At 39.0% G+C, this 22,563-nt stretch overlaps 1 long non-coding RNA gene across 1 annotated transcript in view; it reads left to right on the forward strand.

Annotated features, from left to right (window-relative positions):
• The first annotated feature begins 2,748 nt into the window (after nt 1–2,748).
• LOC118161536 overlaps nt 2,749–22,563 on the forward strand; it is an 82,918-nt gene continuing 63,103 nt past the window's right edge. The window contains exon 1 of the long non-coding RNA XR_004748077.1: nt 2,749–2,927. This is a non-coding gene — a long non-coding RNA (uncharacterized LOC118161536). The remainder of the gene's footprint in view (nt 2,928–22,563) is intronic.

The following is a 22,563-nucleotide window of genomic DNA, read 5'->3' on the forward strand; positions in this document are numbered from 1 at the left end:
GAGTGAATGTTTTATGGAGATTTACCAGGAAATTTTAAGGTCTGAAGTCACAAAATGTAGGCATGATGTAAAATAAGGATAATAGTTCACTGCTGCGTTCAACTATTTTACTTCTGCTTCAGTATATTCCTTAGTTAAAACTGTCCAGCCTTCCTAAATTTGAGGACTTCTTAGAAATTATGCAGCATTAAACCTGAAGGTTGTTATATGTAAAATGTGCTAAGAGGATGTCAATAATTTTTAGATAGTGTCTGAAGAAAACTCTATTGTAAAAACAAAACAAAACAAAACAAAAAAGAAAAATGTAATGTTCATAGAAGATATTAGAAATTATGAAACACATTGTAAAAGAACTGGAAGTGACTTCTGAACTCTTGATGTGTAGACCTCCATATCCTACTTCTACAGATTGCCCTTCTCCTACCCTACTTAGTTCTATTACAGATTGTCAGTTAAATGTAAAGCATTGTTTCTTGTGTGTGCTTTTTTTTCACAACACATGTGTGCATTTAACATTCTGTGGACTGCCTGGGATTTTGATGCTATGCCCTCCTCCTACCCTCTACCCTTCCCCCCCCCCCCCCCAAAAAAAAAAAAAAAAAAAAAACTCTATCCCCAAATGCATAAACCCTGTTCTCTCTTAAGATGAACAATGAGCAATACTTTCTGTTTCATTTGATAAAATAAGTAGCACTGAATGAAAATACCTTACAAGAGGACTTGCCAGTAAAAAGCTAGAGTTAAACTCTCATTCCTAGCCAAACCACATTAAACTTTGGGAACTGTTCTCACATTTTTATGCATTATGACAGTCAGTCACCAAGCCTCTAACTTGGAAATTTGCATCTTCCCCACCCATCTGTCAGAGTGCTCTGACTAACTCAGTTCTCAAACAGAAAATGTATGTGGAGCCTGAAAAGCCCTTTTTCCCAAATGTAATCTCCCAACACATTTGCGTAAGCACTTAGAAAGTAATGACTGTCCTTTACACTGGGCCTTTCAGAGGTTTCATCTTCCTGCACTCTTGCAGAGACAAATAACACTCAAGATAAAGTGCATGTCACATCCCATTGCTTCTTCCCCTCTCTGCTGCATCAAACAAAATCAAACTGGTGCAATCTAATGTGGACAAGTGACATAGATTGAATGATTCATTTCAAATCAAGAGAAACAAAACAAGAAAGAACGAAAAGTGCTCTGAGAAGGAAAAGTGCTGCAAGAACACATTGTGTTTTCTTCCTTGTAATAAACTGTATCTTCTCAGCCTCATTTTTTTTTCTTAAAAAACATTTTGTCATCTGACCACTGAATCCACAGAAGCCTCCTTTTATCCTGGTTTGTTTTTCATGCTGGACTGTGGCTTCTGATGGAAACTTTTCTGCAACAAAGACAGTCACATCATCTCATTTGCTAATTTACAGATTTCCCACTGTCTGAGGATGTGTCATCTAGTCCCTGTCCTTGGTCAGGACATTTCAAAGATATCTTTCCTCTCCCCTGAAGCTAAATTTCATGAAAGTTATAGGAATTTAGATCTTTGAGATTTCATTCTTTGACTGAAATCAGCCATGAAGTTCAACAATGACAAAGGAGATGCAGGCAAACACAAATGTGCTCATGCAGTCTGAAAGCATGAGTGTACTTTCTTTAGAAAATGAGATGAGAAAAAGTGGCTGGATTCTGTCAGAGCAAGAGATAGATCAGAGATCTTAGATGGCCAGCTACCAAAGTAGCTGCAGGAAAGTTATCCTAGAAGTGGGAGGGAGAAAAAAAAAAAAAAAAAAGCAAAACTAGAGAAAGTAGTTCCTCTGTTGTTCCTCTGAAAATAAATGTTCCTCTGAAAATAAAGTTCCTTTATTTTCTCCCTCTTGTTCTCCCTACCCTTTCATGGCTCCTGAAATCACTCCTAGCACTATAGCAATGATCTTTCTCCCCACTGTCCTGTGTCTCACACCCCTTTGAACTCCCTTGCTACTCTCCTCTTCAGGGTATTGCAGGATAGTCTCATACTTCCAACACACTCCAAACTGCTGCCTCCAGATGTTTTACACATCCCTTGATTAACTCTGTTGCCCACCCCCTATTTGCTGAGAGTTATGCTGTGCTGCAGTTGTCCAGGCATCCTCTGCATGGGGTCAGGGCTCTTGTGGGGCCAGCTGAGCTCCCCATCTTTCCCTTAGCAGGAGCAGTAGTAGGTATCTTTCCTCTAAGCATCCCATGATTGATCAGGCTTGCAGGTAATTATCATATCTGGGACATCTGCACTTGTGAAATTTATCTGAAATTAGTTAATGGATATAAAAGAAAGGCTGAAGTTACACGTACCTAAGGAACATGTACAGGTTTCCTTAGGAAATCAGACTAAAAAGAGCACCAGACTCAGAAACGTAGCTTTGGACATAAAAGGCATATGTACTGGGTCCAAGTGACGTGATAGCCTACAGGTTTGGTAAAGTATCTGCACAAAGATTATACGATCAAAAGATTATATATTTTTAAATAGTTGTGTTTTTTTTTAGCTATCACATCTAATTTAAGACTAAAACCTGAGGCTAGTAACTGGAACATCAGCGAACCACCTGACCATCCCCAAAAGCTGCAAGAGACAACTAGTAACTTTAAAGCTGCAGTTATAATGTTGGAATAAACCAATAAACCTTCCTTGTTGAGAGACCGCACTGAGAATATTAACGCACACAGTCCCTCCACCAGTTTGCACATCATATATAAAACAAATCCAAAGCACTTCTGGTGAGCATGCATATAAGCATATGTATTTGGAAGCTTCTGGGGACTGCTTTTCTGTTTATTGACCTCTGATTTTCCATTATATGTCCTTCTTGGACTGGAAAACAAAGATGGGAGATTACTGCACCCAGGCACCACTTCAGAAAGGACAAAAACCTTAAACTATCATCATAAGGAAAGTGAGTTACTATCTGCCATTTAGTCTGTGGGGTTTCGTTTTTGTTTTTAAAGAAGATTGTGCTTATTTTTGCATCAGTTCAGCTCTGTTGCTTTATCATTCCCCTACACAGTTTTCAATGCAAACCAAATAACTCACTTCAAATGCCCGTGCAAAGATCATGAGCAAAATTTGTATTTGGAAATGGGAAAGGTCACATGAATTTAATATTTATATTTAGTCACTTCTAAATACAAGGTCAGGAAAATACACCACAACAGTATGAGTATAAGAATAAGTCATGAAGTTTGGAAGGAAAATAGCATTTACTATCTCCTATAACCTGTTCAGATACCTGGGTCAGGATGATAAGATAAGAGGAATAGGCAAATGAATTGCTTAGCATAAGTGATCTATATGAACTCAAAACCCAAGTCTGAATGTTTTTCCACTCAAACAGTAGATTTATTTGATGTACTCCTTATGATTTCATGTAGACTTGCACTGCTGGCAATTAAGGAGAGGCAGGCAATGGAACAGTAAAAGTGAGATTTTGTTCCAATAGATGTGAATTCTGTCCCATCACTGAGGAAATATTTACAGTCGTGCAAGGGATGCAAACTTCTGTTAAGTCTGACCAGTAGGTGGGTAAACACTCTCTGTGCAGAATCTATCTACACAAAGTAGAGGACAGTTAGGAAGGAGTTGGCTCCAAGACAAGTTGAAGTACATGATTTAAAGAAATGGTGACTATTTCATAAGGAACACTCTTTTTTCTGAATGTGCCAGAAAAAGTCTGCAGTCAACCACTGCAGATGGTTGTTTACAAATTCAGTGGAGCAATGGAAAATAGTGCCTTTGTAGCACAATGCTCACTGGGTTCTGCTCTATTGATGAATTGTGGGAATTAGGAAATGTGCAGAGATACTGGACCAAGCTTTATAGAAATTTATTCAATGGTTTTGTGTAAAAAAATGTGTAAAATAGAGGGGGTTCTTCCTCTTCATGCAAAATCAGCTCAGCTTCAGCATCTCTAGCTCACAATGAGGTTTAAGAAGTTTAAAGTGAAAACAGAAGTTCCCCCCACCACAGGATTAAAAGCATGAAGTAAAATGAAGCACTTTCAAGAACCAGCCACATAATTCCAGGCTCCCCCTAGCTTCTTCAGAGGACCGAAAACTCTTTCCATCCCCTCCATCCATCCTTAGGTACCAGCAGCAAGCAGTATTTCCTTTTCCTCAGCAAAATCCTTCTGTTCTCCAGGGAGCCCCTGGTGAGCTTGGCTGGATTTGGCACCATATGTTGTGTTCATTGTTACACTAAAAAGACATGTTTTTATAAGGCTTTAGAGATCCTTTCATGATTGTCCATTGGTTAGCACAGATTTTTTTTTCTTTTCTCTTTAGTGAGTGCCTCTCAAATCTGTAATGGTCTGGACAGTTTACTCTGGTGAGCAAACTTTCTTCAAAGAAAGGTTTCCAGGGGTGCAAATCCAGTAAGGAGAGATTAGCTAGAGTCAACTGAGAAATCCCCAGGAAAATATAAAGAGTCTCTTCTGGATCCGCACAAACTCCTTGCTTCTCCCTGCCTGAGTCACTATCGCGCTCCTAGATAAAATGGTTGAATCGAACGCTGGCAGCTGGCCAGCAGGTCTTTCATCCCATCAGAAAGGTAAAAGACAGGGAATTTGTGAGCTTTTCAGAGTGAGCCAATGATGAGTTTGCTCAGCAGAGATTGAATTCCTGTTGAACAGCCTGGCACAGCTTTTGTCTGCCAATGTTATCATTTTGCCTACCCATCCTTTGTCCCTCCTGATTTCTGCCCTCGTTAACACAAAATGACAGGCTTGCCCGTTTAACTCTCCAGGCTAAACTTCAGCTTCATTACTATGTATGAGATCTATTTTCACCTCAATTTAACATTAATAGAGTAATTTGCAGAGTTCTTAACTGAATCACAAATCTCTTAAATTACTATTTTACTTCCTTTGTATGGATTCAGATTAATATTTACAATTTCTTCCAATCTAATGTTTATGCAAATGTAATACATTTGCTCCTCCTCTTCGTTCTCCACTTGGACTGTTGCTCAGAGACATCATAGTCACATAGTTTTACTGCTGTCTGCTTCAATTAAACTTATCAGAGGAATCAGCTGTGACCATGATTTAATGCTGTTGGACCAGGTTACAGCTCATGACAAAGAACTTCTAAGAATCCTTTACAGTCATTTTTAAATGTCTATAGATGGCCCAATAGCTCCTTCCTCATCCTGGCTATGAAAACAACATGATTTTCTTCCAGGAGTCAATGTTTTCTATTCCTAACTCATGAATGAGTTCCCAAGAAACAACTTGAACATAAGGACCCCATAAACAACTGCTTTGCTGCTTATGCCCATGGTGTCACTGGGCCTGAAAGTGTCTGCACTGTGTTTAGGAACAGCCCAGTTTAAAAATCCTGATGCTGTGTCAGACAATACATTCTGGCCTGCCCAGGCTGGGTTTGTGTTGTCCTTGTGAATGAAAGTTAAGGCTCTTTCTAAAGAGTTCAGAGAAACTTCAGCACTGTCCCTGAAGAACTTTCTGGATCTTGGACTGATGCAACCTCTTAACACTGGGTTGTGAATTTTAGAACATGGATGGTAGGCAAGTCTGCTTTTGAGAAGGGTCTCTAGGCAGTCTAGCTGTACACAGATGTACTTAATGCCTTAATATATGGGTCTGTCTTGATTTATTGCAGCTATATAGATTTATTGGCAAAAAGCTCTTTTTGTTCCTAACTCTTCAATGGCTGAAATGCTCCTAAGACTTAAATATTTGGGAGGTTTTTTGGACTTTACTTTGTTCGGGGTTTTGACAGAGTAGGGATCTGCCATTTTTCTAACAATGTAATAAAGATGGTTTAGTGGTAATATGACAGCGTCTCATGGCTCCCATTAAAACTGAAGCCCCCTTGTTTTTGTCAAGAGATCTCTTACCATTCAACCCTATAGCTCCCAGTGTTTGCACAAACCAAACAGGATTGCCTTGAAGTCTACAGGACAACCAGGCCTGTAATCCTGGCCCTCTCTTGAGTGCCCCATCCTTTGCTGGATGGTATGATTTCACTCAAAGCATCCAGGAGTTCCAACAGACATTACCTTGGTAAGAAGGTTAAAATGCCTGAGCGTTTTCTTACCCTTTTAAGAAAATAACTCAGCATGCAATTTTAAAAGGACAATAGATAAGAGAAGCTGCCACAGACAAAATCTTTTTACGGCAGTTTAGGGGCTTAGAGGGTGAATGTTCTACTTATTTTTGTCTTTCTGGGTGGAAGAGCCTTAGGATTCAATGTCTGCTGTCAGTCAGTTTGTGAAATTGTATTTCATATGACAGGAAAGGGACTTTAAAAAAAAAAAAAAAAAAAAGCTGAGCACAGGGAGATGAAGGGAACAAAACTCTGTTAGAAGATAAAATAGTTTCATAAGAATTAAAGTTCACATATTTGCAGCTGGAACCTTCTCTCACAGTGCCTGGTGTTGATGAACTTTGATATCGTAAAGCATAACACCCTTCCTTCTGACTATTTTTAAGAATTCCAACCACCACAGATTTCTAAAGGTGGGAATAGTGATCCTGGAGTGTATTGTGGTAATAAGACCCACTGCTGTCATTTAGAGCTTCTAAATCAGTTTGTTATAGCTTTTCTCTCTAAAGTCTTTCCTGCCATGACAGAGAAAAGGCATGATAAAGAAACTGATAAAATGCTGCCAGGGTCCTGTTACAGAGACATACATCTTCTTGTCCTTTCAATCAGTACTGCTACTATTCGGTTTACTGGATCTTGTACTTCAGAGAATGAAGCACTGATCATTTATTCTTTTATATCACAAACGCAAGGAACTTTATTCATATTCTTTAAACAATGGAAAGTCTGCTTTTTATATATATCTAGTGCAGAGTGATGCCATGCTTGTGGGCTTCATCAGTGATGAAGAAAGTTGAGTTTATACAGTGCCAGGAAACAGCTTCAAGATGAGTGCTGTCAGTGAAAGGAAACAGTTTTCTTACTAGGGAGGAGAATGCATAAACTCACAGAGCAACTCAGCTTGGAAAAGACCTTGAGAGTTCACCTGGTCCAATCCCCTAGCTAGGATCAGAACATCACCCTCTTTCAAACCAAGACAATTTTGTTATCCAAAATTGTTTTGTCTTTATGACATTTATCTATACTGGCCAATTTGTATCCAGACCTTGGATTTTTAAAATTAATATATATAATTCATGCTTTACTCATGATTTACTCAGTTTTTGACTCCTCACTACAAGAAGGACATTGAGGCCTTGGGGAATGTCCAGAGAAGGGCTACAAAGCTGGTGAAGGGTCTGGAACACAAGTCCTGTGAGGAGCAGCTGAGGGAACTGGGGTCGTTAAGTCTGGAGAAGAGGAGGGTCATGGGAGCCCTTATTGCTCTCTACAACTACCTGAAAGGAAGTTGTGGGGAGCTGGGGGTCTGCCTCTTCTTGCAGATAACTAGCAATAGGACTAGAAGGAATGGCCTCAAGTTGAACCTGGGGAGGTGTGGTTTTTTGTTTTTTTTTTTTTGTAAATTAGGAAATATTTCTTCTCGGAAAGAGCAGTCATGCATTGGAATGGGTTGCCCAGGGAGGTGGTGGAGTCACTGTCCCTGGGGGTGTTCAAGGAAAGGTTGGACATGGTACTCAGGGACATGGTTTAGTAGGTGACATTGGTGGCAGGGGGATGGTTGGACAAGATCTTGGAAGTCTTTTCTAACCTTAATGATTCTAATTCCTTAAGAATAAGAAGGAGGAAAGCACCTACCTCCTCCCAAACATTCAACACTGCAAGCAAATGTGGAGTGTTTAAAAATGAAGGAGAAGACAAACTTAATTACAGAGAATACCTTTACAAATTCGGAACCCAAATCAGATTAAGACTCTGACAGATTAAGTCTCTAACAGGAGCTTGAATGCTGCTAAACCTGTTAACCCTGCTGATTAGAAAAGGAATCCTCCTAACAAGAAAGCTGCAAAGGAGGGAAAATGGAGGTACTATATTTGCTTACTTGACACACTCTCAAAACAACAGTACTAACTACTTCATCTTTTCTGAAATGAGCTCAGGAAAAAAACAGGGTGCCATCACATCATAGTATCTGCAGTACTCCAGCTAGTGGACAGACTCAATGTACAAATAACACATTTTCTATACAAAATTAAACTCTTGGCAATTCAGACCTCTGGATGGTCCTCACTTTTGAATGAAAATTGAAGTGACTTTTAAAGTTTGGGAAGTGATGTCTTCTGTGCCTGGCACACCATGCTTGTGATCAGGAGACCTGTGGTTGATTCCCAAACATGTTTGGTCCATCTGCCAGAAAAGAGTAAATGAAACAACCCACAAAGTTTAAAGACTAGGGGAAAAAAAGGCAGGAGGAAGAAAATTAGGGAGTACCAACTTCTAAAATCTGGGAATATTCCTTCTCATTTTTGTATCTCAGACTTTCCATCCATAAAATAAGATTAAACCCACTTTTTGAAAAACACACAGGAACAACATAGAGGGAATTGTGTGTGTATGTGGCTAAGTGTAGTTTTTCAAAAGTGAGTAATGTCAAAGTGATTTTCATGATTTGTTCACAATGGGTGTTCCTTATGTGGTGAAACCAAGTTCTCTTTTTGATCTTCAAGGCATGTGATTTCCTTTCCAATCTTTGTTTACAATTCTGTGAGCACACTGACAGCATAAACACTCAAAACCAGAGGTTGGCAGTGTTTCCTGGCCAGTTAGAGGTAAAATGACACATATTCAGAAACCTACAATTATTTCAAGAGGGGAGAAAATCATCTTTTTTGAACCACAGCAAGACACCATCTACCTTTTATTTTTTAAAATCATATGCTCATTAACTTTATGTTAAATCATCAAGACTTACTGAAAATTAATTGCCAAAGTGAGTGGGCAGAGAGAAGGGTTTATCTCTATTTTTCTGCAATGATTTAGTACACAAATAAGTGACATTAGGAATCCAGTGTGGGCACAGCATGTGAAAGGGACATGGAAACAGGCAAGACAACGATCACTCAGGCAAACCATGCTGAATGATATCCTCCAGGTGGTCCCTTGAGCATTGCTGGTGCTCAGGTGTGTCATTGACTCACTGGCTTTAGTACGACTATTCCCCTGCTTTATAAGCAAATGTTTGAACATTTTCTTAGATGGAGCTTAATCAGTCTTGACACATAGTGTCATTGACGGGAGTGTGATGTCAAAGCTAGGAGGAGACAATGTGATAACTGGGAGGAACAGAAGAAAAGTTATGGTGCAGAAGGAGAATGAAGTACAAAGAAGAGGGATAAGGGGAGGTACTGAAAGACAGAAGATTTAATGTTACTCTGAATCCCTCCATTAATTAAAATGCAAGAACACTTTCAGTTATGGGGCTATCACTCCATTTTGGAAACCTTGTGTCTCTCCAAACTGCCTGAGCCTCATTTTTGAGGTTTAAGTTGTCCCTACAAGCCTTCGATAAAACTGTAGCTCTGTAATTCACAGTGCTTGTTAATTTATTATATAGAGAACCATATGTATTATAAATGAAAGTCTGTAATGGGTTTTAGGGCCAGTTGACTACACTGGAAAAATATTCATCACATAATTTATTAGGTCTGTTTTGACATTAATCTTTGAATAAATTATTCAGTGAACAGTAATTGACCACATATAGTAATGGTCAAAACCTGTCAGAAATATTTGCAGGGAAAAAAAAAATACAATATTAAACCAAAAAAAAAGGGTACAAAATCTCATCAACAGTGTATTTTAGCCTTTCAAGGAGGTACATAAAAGTGTATATTTGCTTTTTCAATAAGTTTCAGTATCAGTCTTCTGATGGATTAATGGATTTCTTGATATTTCTTCAAATTCTGTTTTGTCTTCTAAGAGCATTTTGAGTGTAGAGCTGAAACCTTTCCTAATGTTTTGCAGAATGAAAGAAATGTGGGGAGAAATGCTTACTGTTAGCTATAGCTGACAGTAGAGTATTATTACAATCTGATATCATTCTATTTAAACTATAGCCCTCTTCAGTACAGAAGGAGCTTGTATCGTATCCTCATATTCTGTGATACAGAAGTGCCAGTATACCGGTTTGTTTGCTTGTTTTTTTTTTAAGTTTGGGAGACATATGAGAACATGTAGAAACTCCTCAGAGAAGAGGAAACGTCTCTTAGTGTGTACTTTTCTTTAAGGGAAGAGACCAAATATTACTTCCTTTTAAGGGAAAGACTGGTACTACAAATGCCTCCCACGTTAACCCAAGAAGTGCTCCAGAATAGCAAAGAGATTGAACCTAAGGCACAGAGAAGGTTGTTATTTTGACTGACCTTTATGTCTTCTGCTTTATCTAAATCAAAACCCAAACATGGTGGAAATCATTGCAAATTCTCTGTATTACGTGGTTTCATCCTCTGTTGATAGGATAAGCTGTAAAACCATGGAGGAAGCAGTAAAATATATATATATATATATATATATATATATATATATATATATATATATGGACTTTTAATCTTGGGTAGTTTCCAGAAGTTATGACTGGAGTTAGGAGCTAAAAACTGGAGTTTACCATCTCAGATCCATGCAGGGCTGATGACTAAGGAAATTTGCTGGAGGAGCCAAAGAAGAGGTTGGCCCCAACTAAGGGAACTGACAATCACATATCACAGTGTTTAGTACCTAAACCCAGATGTTGGTGAATACTGACAGAAGAGCATTAGCAAGTCTCTGACCACTATAATAATATGTGATGCCAGCAAAACAAAAAACATTGAATCTAACCATCATATTTTCTGTGTTTGATTGACCTATTTTTTAGTAAGTTGTGTTAGTGGAAGAGTTACGTGAACAAGGCATACCTGATCATTTCATTCATCCCCCTAAAAGTGGGGATATCTTCTGTGTCCTGCCTTTTGTGGAGCACCCGTTAGCATTAATCAGTGTTACCTCATAAATGAATGAAAAGCAACAGCTCTCTCATTGCAGACTATAACTCCTTGCTAGCTGAGGTTAGAAAATGTTTTAGAGGTTGAAAGACAGGGAAAATGACACATAAAAGACAGGAGAAAAGAATAAAAGGAGTAGCCAGATTTATTGAAGGGGGAGAGGAAAAGACACAGACTATAGTTTAACATTAAACCTTAATGATGTACCAAGTTATAATTTGTTCGGGGTTTTCATAACGTGAACAAGTCACTGCATTTTATTAAACAGTTTTGATGTCATATTAAATACAAAATCATAGAATTATAGAATCATAGAATGACTGAGTTGGAAGATCATTTAGTTCCACCCCCCCCCCCCCCCCCCCCCCCCCCCCACCTCCCCCGCTATGGGAGGGATGCCATCCACTAGATCAGGTTGCGCAAGGCGTCATCCAACCTGGGCTTGAACACCTGCAGGGATGTGGCATCCATAGATTCTCTGGACAACCTGTGCCAGGACCTCACCACCCTCTGAGGGAAGAATTCCCTCCTAACCTCTAATCTCAATCTCCACTCTTTTAGTTTAAAACCATTTCCCTAGTTCTATCATTATCTGCCTGAGCAAAAAGTTGCTGTCCGTCTTTTTTATAAGCCCCCTTTAAGTATGGAAAAGCTACAATAAGTTTTCCCAGGAGCCTTCTTTTCTCCAGGCTGAACATCTCCAGTTCTCTCAGCCTCTCTTCATAAGAGAGGTACTCCAGCCCTCGCATCATCTTTGGGGCCCTACTGTGGATCCTCTCTAACAGGTCCACATCTTTCTTGTGCTAGGAACCCTAGACCTGGATGCAAGACTCCAAGCTCGCACTGCTGGCTCATATCTACAGTTCCTCAGGTCTTCCTTCCTATCCTTTCTGAAAATGGGAGTGATGTTTCCCTTTTTTCCATTCACCAGGGACTTCATCTGACTGCCAGGACTTTTCAGATATGATGGAGAGAGGCTTGGCAACTCCACAGCCGGTTCCCTCAGAACCTTGGTGTGCATGTCATTGACTCCCATAGACTTGTATGTGTTCAGTTTCATCAGGTGGTCTCAAACCAGACTTTGCTCCCCCAGCCCTCACCTAAAGGTTTAGGGACTTATTTAATCCATGCAATATGATATTTATGAATTTTGGACATGCAGACAGATCTATCAGTGGATGTCAGAGTAAGGACATTGCATTACATTGCCTTCAGAATGAGGTTGTCAGTGAAGTGTCTAAAAATTACTGACCTGCTCTACAATCACAATGGCACTTCAATGTAGATCTGAGGATGTTAATTTGATGACTTTTGCCTCAGATGCCTACGATAACATTCTGTCACCTTATGATACAGAATTAAATAAACAGAGTTGTCTGGACAAATATACACGATCTGAAGTACTTAGCCATGGCAGTTCTGGTTGCATGGCTTTTATTTCCTGCATAAGAAACCAAGATATTTGGTCCTTATTACATTGATTTTACTACATTTCACAAAAATTCTCCAAAATCATAATTCTCCAGATACAGAAATCAATATAATACTCAATTCTTGTCTCCTCAGAGAAGCAAAAACTATTTCTAGAAATAACTTTTTAAAGTTTTTAACCTGTAATCTTACATTGAAATATAGAATGCAAGAATTAAACACAAGGGGTATATTGGAAGAATTACACTGGTATACTGACATGGCATAAATTATTAAGGACAGATCCTGTGTGTTAGATTTATGCAGCTAGGCAGGAAAATTTGGAAGAAAAAAAAAAAAAAAAAAAAAAAGGAAAAAAGAAAAAAAGAAAAAAAAAAAAAAACACTGTCTCACATTATTCAATATTCCACAAAGTGCAATTTAAAAATGAAAACTACACTGTTAAAAACATTTGTCTGGCTGTTAATTACATTATAAGAATGAAAAGAGGCTGGAGGATGATAGTATATTTGTCCTATGCCAGGTTTATCTGCTCACACCCACAATTATTATCAGTGGAAAATCTTTGGCTAAATTTCTATGAACTGTGCTGGCTGGAAATGAGTATCAGGAAGAGTAGCACTGCAAGACAGCCAGCTATCAACCTGGGGAATATCCTAAATGACACACAATCACTGGGTATTAGGCAAATCCCAAATAATTTCTGAGGACCCATTGAAGCTACTCCCATTCTTATTCATTAGCTTTTGATGCCCCTGAATCCTTATAGTATAAAATAAATTAGAATATTTTGAGGAAAGCAACTAGCTCTTCAGTGTTGTTGAAAATGTCACAACCTAACCCTCAATAAAATAGGAGTGTCAATATGAAATCTTACACAATGTCATTTATTCTAAATCTTTCCTCTCTCTGAGCCATCAACTTTCATGAATATCTGTGAAAGCCTCATGGCCAAACCAAGGCACTGTGATGCCCAAATTAGATGATAATGTTATAATAGTTTTTCTGACGTGTTGTTTGTTCTTTATTATACCAGGGTTATATAATAGCTGTCATGGGCTGTATAAATATTTTGCAAATAATGACCCAACACACAAAGTCCTTTCTCAATTATTATTCAGGCAAAATTCTTTTGTTCTCATAAGTAAAACTGGATTTGGCCCCAAAGCACTTATTTTACAGAACTGTTATTAGAAAACAATCACTGCAAATGCAATTATATTCAGGACAGCACAGGAAAGAATGTTGTATTCCCTAAGCAGAGATCAAACCCAATAATTAAGGAAAAAAAAAAAAAAAAAAAAAAAAGCACACACAAAAAAACAAAGAACACTCCAGAATGATTTGGTGAGTAATCACAAGTAACAGAAAACACAGCCATTGCCAGTGTATATTATTCCACTTCAAACACAATGGCAAAATGAAATACAAAAGCAAAGACAAGCAGACACGGATATATAAGTTGTGTCTTATTGTCAGTGTGTGTATAAGAAAGCATTGGTAAAAAGGAGAATAAGTAAATACATATCTTTTAACTGCTGAGAATATGAAAGGGGAAATGGCATGGCACTCCATGGGTTGTTTCTTTCAGCATATAATTCTCATAAGGATATGTTTTTATTTAATCTGTTCTTTGGGGGATTTTCTTTTTCAAATTTTGGCCATGATCAGGCTTCATTCAATTTATATCAAGCCACAGATATTCTGTGAACAACTTGTTCTTACTGGAGATCTCTGTGTTAAGTACTAGTTCTTAAAATCATGTAATTATTGCAGTATTTTTCCACTGAGGCCTCCCTGCCAGTTCAGTGAAGGCCAGCCCAAATGAGCTGTTACTATAAAGTTACCATACCACTTTAAATGTTGTACATGGAAAATAATTAACAACTTGCATATCACTGTGTAGTAACAACTAAACAATTAAAAAAGTGGCCTGTAATACTGAGATCTAGACAAAATAAATAAATAGATAAACAAATAAATAATAATGTTTAGTATTTACTGGAAGTTTTCTTCTCTCTCATTTGGTTTCATCCCCAGCTGGACATCTGGGAGGGTGGATGGACATTACCACTAAAGGGTGACATTCGTACAGGAACAAACTAGACATCAAAAAAGGTAGGACAGAATGAGAAACAAAAATGTACCCCTTAGGAATATGTTGTTCTGAAGCAACCTCCTATGCTGGGCAGGTTTAGGTAGTGGAAGATGCAGGTGTCCTGTGTGGGACAAGATGAGGATCTACTGGATTCATGGTCCTACTGGGCCCAGCTGGCTCCAACACCATTGTGAGCACCTCATCAGGCACCAAAACTGTAACCCATCAGTGAAGCACTAGCACCTCCAGCTCAGACATATTTGGCAAAGAACAGCAACTACTGGAGTGGGAGATGGGGGAAAATGCTCTTGGGGATATGTGCCTGGAGATGTGGAGAGGGAACAGCTGCTGAGAAGATGTTGCAGGGAACATGGCTGAAGGTGCACTGTTGGAAGGAGACATTCCATGATGTAGGGGTACCTCCAGGGGACTGTGGTCATAGGTGATCCATGATGGTAGGGACATCCCTGAAGGACTTCAGCCATTGATGACCCACAACAAAGCAGAGGAAAGCCATTGGGAAACAGAATCAGTAGAAGGAAATCAAAGTGCATGGAGCAGAAAGCAGAAACCATTACATGCACAGCCCCAAATCTCATGAGTTGATGGTCTCTTCACAGAAGGAATTGGGAAAGTCTCAGTATAACCACTGTGAAAATAAGAGAATTTCAGATAATATATGGATAGGAAAAGTGTTTGACTGAAACTTAGCCAAGGAAAGAGGGAGGAAAGTTGTTTGTTTAAATGTTTGATTAGGCTTCCCTCCACTCCCCTCTGCTCCCCTCCCCTCCCCATTATGAACTGAGTAATAGGACAGAAATCTGCTAAAGGATGAATGCTGAATCTTTCTTAATAAATGTCTGTACCTAATGGAGCAAAGAAGAGTCACCCAGGAGAATGCTGATTGTACTTATTGAAGTGCTTGAAGGAGCAGTCACTTCTTTGAAACTGGCCTCTCACTGTACGTCTGTTTTTTCATGTGTTCAACAAAGCCCCATGGCAACATCCGCAAAGAAAGTCCTTCTCAGTGTGAATATAAAAGTGAGTGTCAGCCTCTGAGGGAGCAGACAAGCATGCAAGACGCTGACTGACCTCAACGGCATGGTAGTGTGGAAGTGACAAAGAGAGGAATAGCAGAGCGAGTACTTAAGGTCACTTCACATGATATCATCTAACTTTCTTTGAATGGGAGTTAAGAACGTTCTTTGATCATCAGTCAGGGAACAGGGGTTAGTTTCAACATTTTATCCAAAGGTTTTCTCAGTAGACCCACAAAAATCACCTTAGTCTTATCAAAATAAATAAATTAATGAATAAATAAATAAATATAAAAATGTTGGCCAGCTGTCATCCAAGGCTGGACACCAAAGAAGTCATGTTCATGTGAGCTTTAGGCATAGTGGAACAAAATGTAATTTTATGGCCTCCTAAAGATAACTACGGGTGGAAGAATCTGCCATTTCAGTTGAAGTGAGATTGCTGCATGTGTGAAACACAGGTCCACTCCTCTGAACTGTGTTTGACTGCAGTTTGGATAATAAAAATTTTGACTGCCTGAGTATCTTGGACCCTGGATGTTTTTCAAAGCACTTTTCCCCTTCAAGTTCTATCCTCAATGCTCTGTTCTTACTGACAGACTCTAGACTTAAAATCCGAGTGTAAAATAAGGAAAGTGTTATCAGAGAAAACTGGGGTTGCTCCCATGGTTGTGTAAAGAGCAAGACTGCTATCTTTCAGGTCAAACTCACCTGTCCCTCTGCATATCTGCCTAACAATTATGACTCAGTCTTTCTCATAGCATTCTCTCATTAACCTGCCTAATTCTTAAATTCCTATATGAATTCCCATTGATTAAATGTATGAGAATTATCACCCCACATTTCTGAATTGCCACTCCAAGTTTACAAGTACAACCTAAGGGACTGGCTTCCCATATGAAAACATGTATTTTGGTGTTCATTACAAGGAGTAAATAATTGTTTTTAGGTTTTAGTCTTGGATACAAGGCGATATTGATATAATCTATTACTACAGAGCTTTAATTTGCACTGCTATCAATTAAAAGCTCCCCTCTTAATAAATCAGGGATGAAGAGTCTTAATAAACAGTAAGATAAAAAACGACTTATCATGTCTTTCATTTTGATGTATGTACTTAATATTCTCTTTCATCACTGTAAGAAGATAGTGATCTTGCCAAAAGCTAGAGCAGAGAGAGGGAGCAGTGCTGATAAACAGCCACTGCTCTGCAGCTAACTGTGGAGTACCTTTAGCTGCAAGATGTTATTAAAACTGTACCTTCAGCTTCTAAAAAATTTAATCTAGGTGCCTTTGGGGGGAGAGGTAGGCAAACATTGAACAGTGGGCTGTCATTTTCTTTCTGCAACCCCCACAGCACAAAATAACTAAAAACAATTAGATCTCTTGTGTGAAATGTCAGCAGTGACTGTTCTGTAGTGGGCTCCACAACTGAGCTGGCAATGCCATTTAGATGGTGAGAACATCACAGTGCTCAGACTCAGGTTTTGCTTCCAGAAAAGAAGTAATATCCATCCTGCAGAGACCTTTGAGGAATGGATGGCTTGAGAGACTAGATGATGTTGCTGGTTAAGTTTGACCTACTTTGGTAATGACCAAGCAGCTTTACTATCTGGATGTTTCATATGATTTACAGGGTTCATATTGTGTCCAAACCAAAATGCAAGCTGGAAGTAAACAGAGGAATTCTGAATATTTGATTGGTTTGTTCTTCATAATAGAAGCTCTGATTTTACAACTCAACAGTTTTCTTCAATTAATTGGCTCAAATGAGTAACTCTATAATAGGATTTATGCAACAATTGCTCTTTTTGTGATTATAACTTCACAGTAGTGATGCTGTAATTGTGATTGAAAACGCACTTTCAGTTCCCCAACTTCAAGCACTTCTAACGGCTGTGAGGAAAAAAAAACAAAAAAAAAAAAAAAAAAAGCATTTGTAAAATGTAACTATTATTACTTACAATTTTTAAATGCCACAGCTTGACCAACATGATGTCAGGAAATAGTGAGGTCTGGCTACTCATTCTGTGGATCAGGAAGCTGAGGAAGACAATACAGTCAACAAGGCAGGGGCCTCCCACAGTACCAAAAGAAGTTTAACAGAGACAGCAGCCAGTTTCAATTAAAAGTCTGGAGCATCAGGCAATTTGTGATGATAAAAAAGGTATGATGTCAACTTGCAAAATCAATCTACAGGTTGAGATCAGGTCTGATGCCAGGGTGGTGATGAACGGTGATGACAGACTGGTCATCTCCCATTGTGACAAGGAAGGTCCTAGGTCAAGCTAGGATGTTAGTCCATGGGTCAGGGTCCAGATTAGTAGGATCTATGGTCAGGCAGAGACATGGCTGTGGCTGAGATGGAGACCAGCACTCCTACAACACAGCAGGCAGGAAATGGGTGCACAAGGCTGAATTGAACGAGGCTCTTGGACCCATGGACAGGGAGAGGGGTACCTATTCCTGGCATTCCCCTTGCCTGGTGAGGACAGCTGAAGCCCAGTGAGGCATATTCAGGGACCAGGCAGGCTTTTCACCTCACCCTCAAACAATATAAGGTACCAAGTATTGCAATTAGTCTTACACATTTGTATTTTTGAAACATATGTCACAACAACAACAAACAATAATTTTCTCAAAAAGCTTACTTTTTCTGTAAATATTTTTTCAACCAGGCACTCAAGCATCTAGCTTAACACATTTTGCTGTTATTTATTTATTCTGTAATGTCCTTTATCTACTAACTGATACTGTCAGTGCATCAGAGCAGGGATCATCCTCCATCATCACACTCCCATGAAAACTACTTTTGCCTGAAAACAGTGGGACCAACATAGATCTCTACGCCCAGCAGTTCAGCTACTGATTCAGCAGCTGATCTGCACTGATTGCATGGGAAAATTCAAATCAAGCATCACAGAAGTAATAGTTGTGCCAGCTCAGGTCTGCAAGCAAACTAGTCATGTTGGTGTGTTGTAGCTCTGTTACTTCCAGCTTTAGTCCATACATCTCTGCATCGCCTGTAATTGTCATATTCCACAGAGCCTTGCTTAGTGTACAAAATAGAGAGAAGGTTCTTTTATTTTGTTCTTAATACTGAGGTTGTTTACCCATTCTGAACACCACATAAAATTCAGTGCTTTTTCAACCGAATGTTTTGGTTACTATAAATTTAAAATTAAGCTCTTTTTCATATGCAAATGGAGGAATATATTAGAACTTTAACTCAGATATCTTTATTATACTTTCTGCAAAGAGGCTGTTATCCTGACAGAGCCTGTAGAGGATTGTATTTTATATATAGCAATTGCAAGCACACAAACACAGATATTTTAACACAGTAGTATTTAATTGTGAAGAGATAGGGCAGTATATCTAATACAATCTCTAAAGGGAAAAGATATCATGTCATTTTTGTGAAATAGAAATAGAAGAGATGCAAAAATCTATTTTGGTTCAATGTTACCAATGTGGAATGTTGACCTTCAGGACACAATGGAAGGTTTATTCTTTTGCATTTGCTAGAGGCAAAGATGACTGGTAAGTTACATGTTGGAAACAATGTGTTCGGGACTTGTGGGGATGTTCTAAGGACTTTTCTCAGTCCAGTGCAACAGTCTTGTTTTTAACTATGGCATGTACAACCAAGTGTTCAGAGAAGCCTGTTGTCGTAAGCTCCAAAGCAAATGTTTTAAAAAATGCATATCTGAAATTTAAAAATTAAAGGCACAGAAGCTAACACTAGGTGCAATAATAGGAAGTATTACATATGCACAGCAAGGTAGCAAGGTATGAGTTACAGCTGCTGGAGGAAACAATTCTAAACCTCATACTTAAAACTATTTACTGTTTTGGTTTATTTTCAATTGCAGTGTATATTTCTTGTGAAAAATAAAACTGTAATACTTCAATGGAGTATAACAACACAGATACAGCTTATTTGTCAGTGTGTTCCTCCAGCTTTACACCAGAATAACTCCATTTATTTACAATGTATTTCTTACTGAAGAAGATAGTTACAACCCATAAAAATAAATAACCTAATATTTTTTGTTAGAAAAGATTCTTGTGATATTTCCTGGAGAAGCGCTTGCAGCTGGCATCAGTCAGGCCTTTCAAAATCATCAAGAAGCCTCTAGTCTAAGGAGATATCCCATGAAATACTTTTCAGGTTAAGCTGGCACTTAAAATTAAAAATAAATAAATAAATAAATAAAATAAAATAAAATAAAATAAATAAAATAAAATAAAATAAAATAAAATGTTCCTGTTTGCATTGTAAACCCAATTCATTACAGAGAACTAAAGATAAATGTCCCTGTCTGACTGGGGGTCTATAAAGCCACCAAAGGAACACCATCTGGTGAGGCAGCACAGGACACAACATTATGATTTCTGGGTGCGGGCAGCTCATCACCTCACTGTGATGCGGGGTGACATTTCCCTGGGCAGCCCAGCAGCCCTCTTTTGCCTGTCACTTAGCCACAGTAGCAGACTTTTCTCTTTCTAGTGCATGTCCTAGGGGAGTCCTTGTCTGTTGGACAATGCAGGAAGAAGGAGTTCCTTACTTCTGTTCCTCTGATCCATTACAGGGTTTTATCTCCCTTAGCATCAACATCTGTCTCTTCTGCCTTCAGTTATCCTGCTTGTGGTAGAAGTTTATTTGGAAAGTTCAAGTTCAGATGATGATATATGCTGATGATTTGCTAGGCTTGTTATTACCTCCTCCTAAAACACTGTAGGAAATTACACTAACACCAAATCCTCACAGTGAAAGAACCCTTCAGTATAAGTTGACAAATCAAAGACTTGGAAATCATCAAATGCCAAATGAAGGTTTTCATGCTGCCTTTACCTTTTCTGTATCTATGATACAGTCTTAATTGCTCTGTAACATCCTATGTTTCAAAAGACACCTGCTTTATTGAACATACAGACCAGATGTTACTCGGGAATTCATGTGCATTATGAAGTAAATGCAACTATTAAGAGGTTGTTGAGAGCAAGGTAAAGGACTCTTGGAAGTTAAGAAAGGCATTGATGTCAGAGCAGGTGAACTCAACATTAAAGTTATCTGTATTTCCTCCTTGTCTTTGCCATTTCCAGACTTTTGGAAGTTGAAAAAGTAATCACACCAAAATGTTGGCAGCCACCCAAAGTTCTCAGTTCTCCTGTGGTTGGACCCTGTTCCATGCCACAGAGAACAGAACTCGCCATTTCTTATTGCAGCTGAGATCTACAAAATGTCTGTTTGATACCTCTGACATCCATGCAGATGAAGGCTCAAGGCTTAAATTAAACCATTAATTCTTTCTTGTGCTAACAGATCATAGAAGATTAAAGGGGATTGGTGCAAGACAGGGAAGAGAAGGAGATTATTTTGGGGAAACATAAATTATATTTTGTACAATCCTTCAGAGATGGGGGCAGGCCACCACTGATTGTTTCTTAAAGTGGTTGGGTGTGGAAGTCCTGGAACAGGGGCTAATTGTGAAATCTCTGCAGCTTTTTCCTGTTATTAAATCACCAATAATATGTAACCTGAACAACAGCTCTGAGAAAGAACCATGTGCCCAAAATCTTACATATTTTTTCAAACTGCATTAGGTTTTTTTATTAAAATATATCTCCCCACAAACATTACTCAGCAAGAAGCACACTGCATGTTTGTATAAGTTCTTAATTATGTCAGCTATCTTCCCAGAATTCTACAATTATCTAATATGAACAGTTTGCAAAACAGTATGACAATGAAGGAGAAAGGGAGGAAATGAGATTAAAGAAGCAGGAACAGAGACTCTGTGGAGGCATTTTGATCCTGTTGGCAAATATCTTGACAATACACCTGAAAATCTAGAAAAGATGGCTAGAGAGGGAATGGGGGACTGGTGAACTGACAGTCGTACCTGGAGGAACTTATGCATTCAGCCTGGCTATTCTACTGTGGAAACTTCACCTGGTAGTCACTGGGAGGAAGGTAGCTGGTGTCTCCATGAGCAAAGCTCTGATCCTGGCAGTGTCAGAAGTAGGGGGCTTAGTGAAAGGGGAGGTGGTGGCAGATACCAGTCTTTCTGAGTGATGAGGAAAGCATCGCTGTCACCAGAACTACAGAGTGGTATCAGGAGAAGAGGACTTAAGTCAGGGAGAAAGGTAAAGAAAGGAATCCATGAATATAGGAAAAGGTGAAGCCAAAGTGGTGACCAACACTATAGGTTGCAGGGACCTGGGTCCAAGCCATTGTAACACTGATGTAGAAGGAAAAGCTACATACCATGTATATCTATAGTCTGTGCCCTGGCCTCCAGTCATGACAGTGAACAGTGGCCCAAGACAGACATGTTTAACAACTCTGCCATTTTTCCAAAAGCATTCTTCAGCCCATACATACACTTACCACTCATTCAAGGGGCAATGGGCACAAACTGAAGCACAGGAGATTCCAGCTCAATATGAGAGGGCACTTCTGTACTGTGAGGGTGACAGAGCACAGGCACAAGTTGCCCAGAGAGTCTGTGGGGTCTCCTTCTCTGGAGATATTCAAAACCCACCTGGATGCCATCTTGTGTGACATGCTCTGGGTGATCCTGCTTGGCAGAGGGGTTGGACTGGGTGATCTTCAGAGGTCCCTTCCAACCCCACCCATTCTGTGATTCTGCGTTTCTCTGATTTTAAACAACTACAGTAGCTAGCTTGTATCTAAGCTAGTCAGATGTCATGTGCTTGCAGTCAAAAGAGAGAAAGAGACACTATTAAGGTACAAGCTACTTTAGACACCTATAGTGTGATGAGTCATACCTTGAAAGTGCCTCTTCTTCATTGCTTCTAGAGGAAACTCAGATTTGTTGAAATATGTCTATACTTGGTGAGGTGAGCCTAACCTTTTCAGCCTTTTTAGTCATTCAGAGTCAAGTATGTCAAATATGTTCCCTTCTTTAAGTGAAGGAGTAACCTGGTATTCATCCACTTCAGTCGCAGATTGTATCTCCTCAACTTAATCATATGAGACAATAGAGTCATTCTGATTATGCCGATTACCTGACTGAAATGGATAAGACTTGCTTCCCTATGACTAAGAGCTCTGCTG

The sequence above is a fragment of the Oxyura jamaicensis genome, chromosome 1 (assembly GCF_011077185.1).
Source record: "Oxyura jamaicensis isolate SHBP4307 breed ruddy duck chromosome 1, BPBGC_Ojam_1.0, whole genome shotgun sequence".
NCBI classification, from domain to species: Eukaryota; Metazoa; Chordata; class Aves; order Anseriformes; family Anatidae; genus Oxyura; species Oxyura jamaicensis.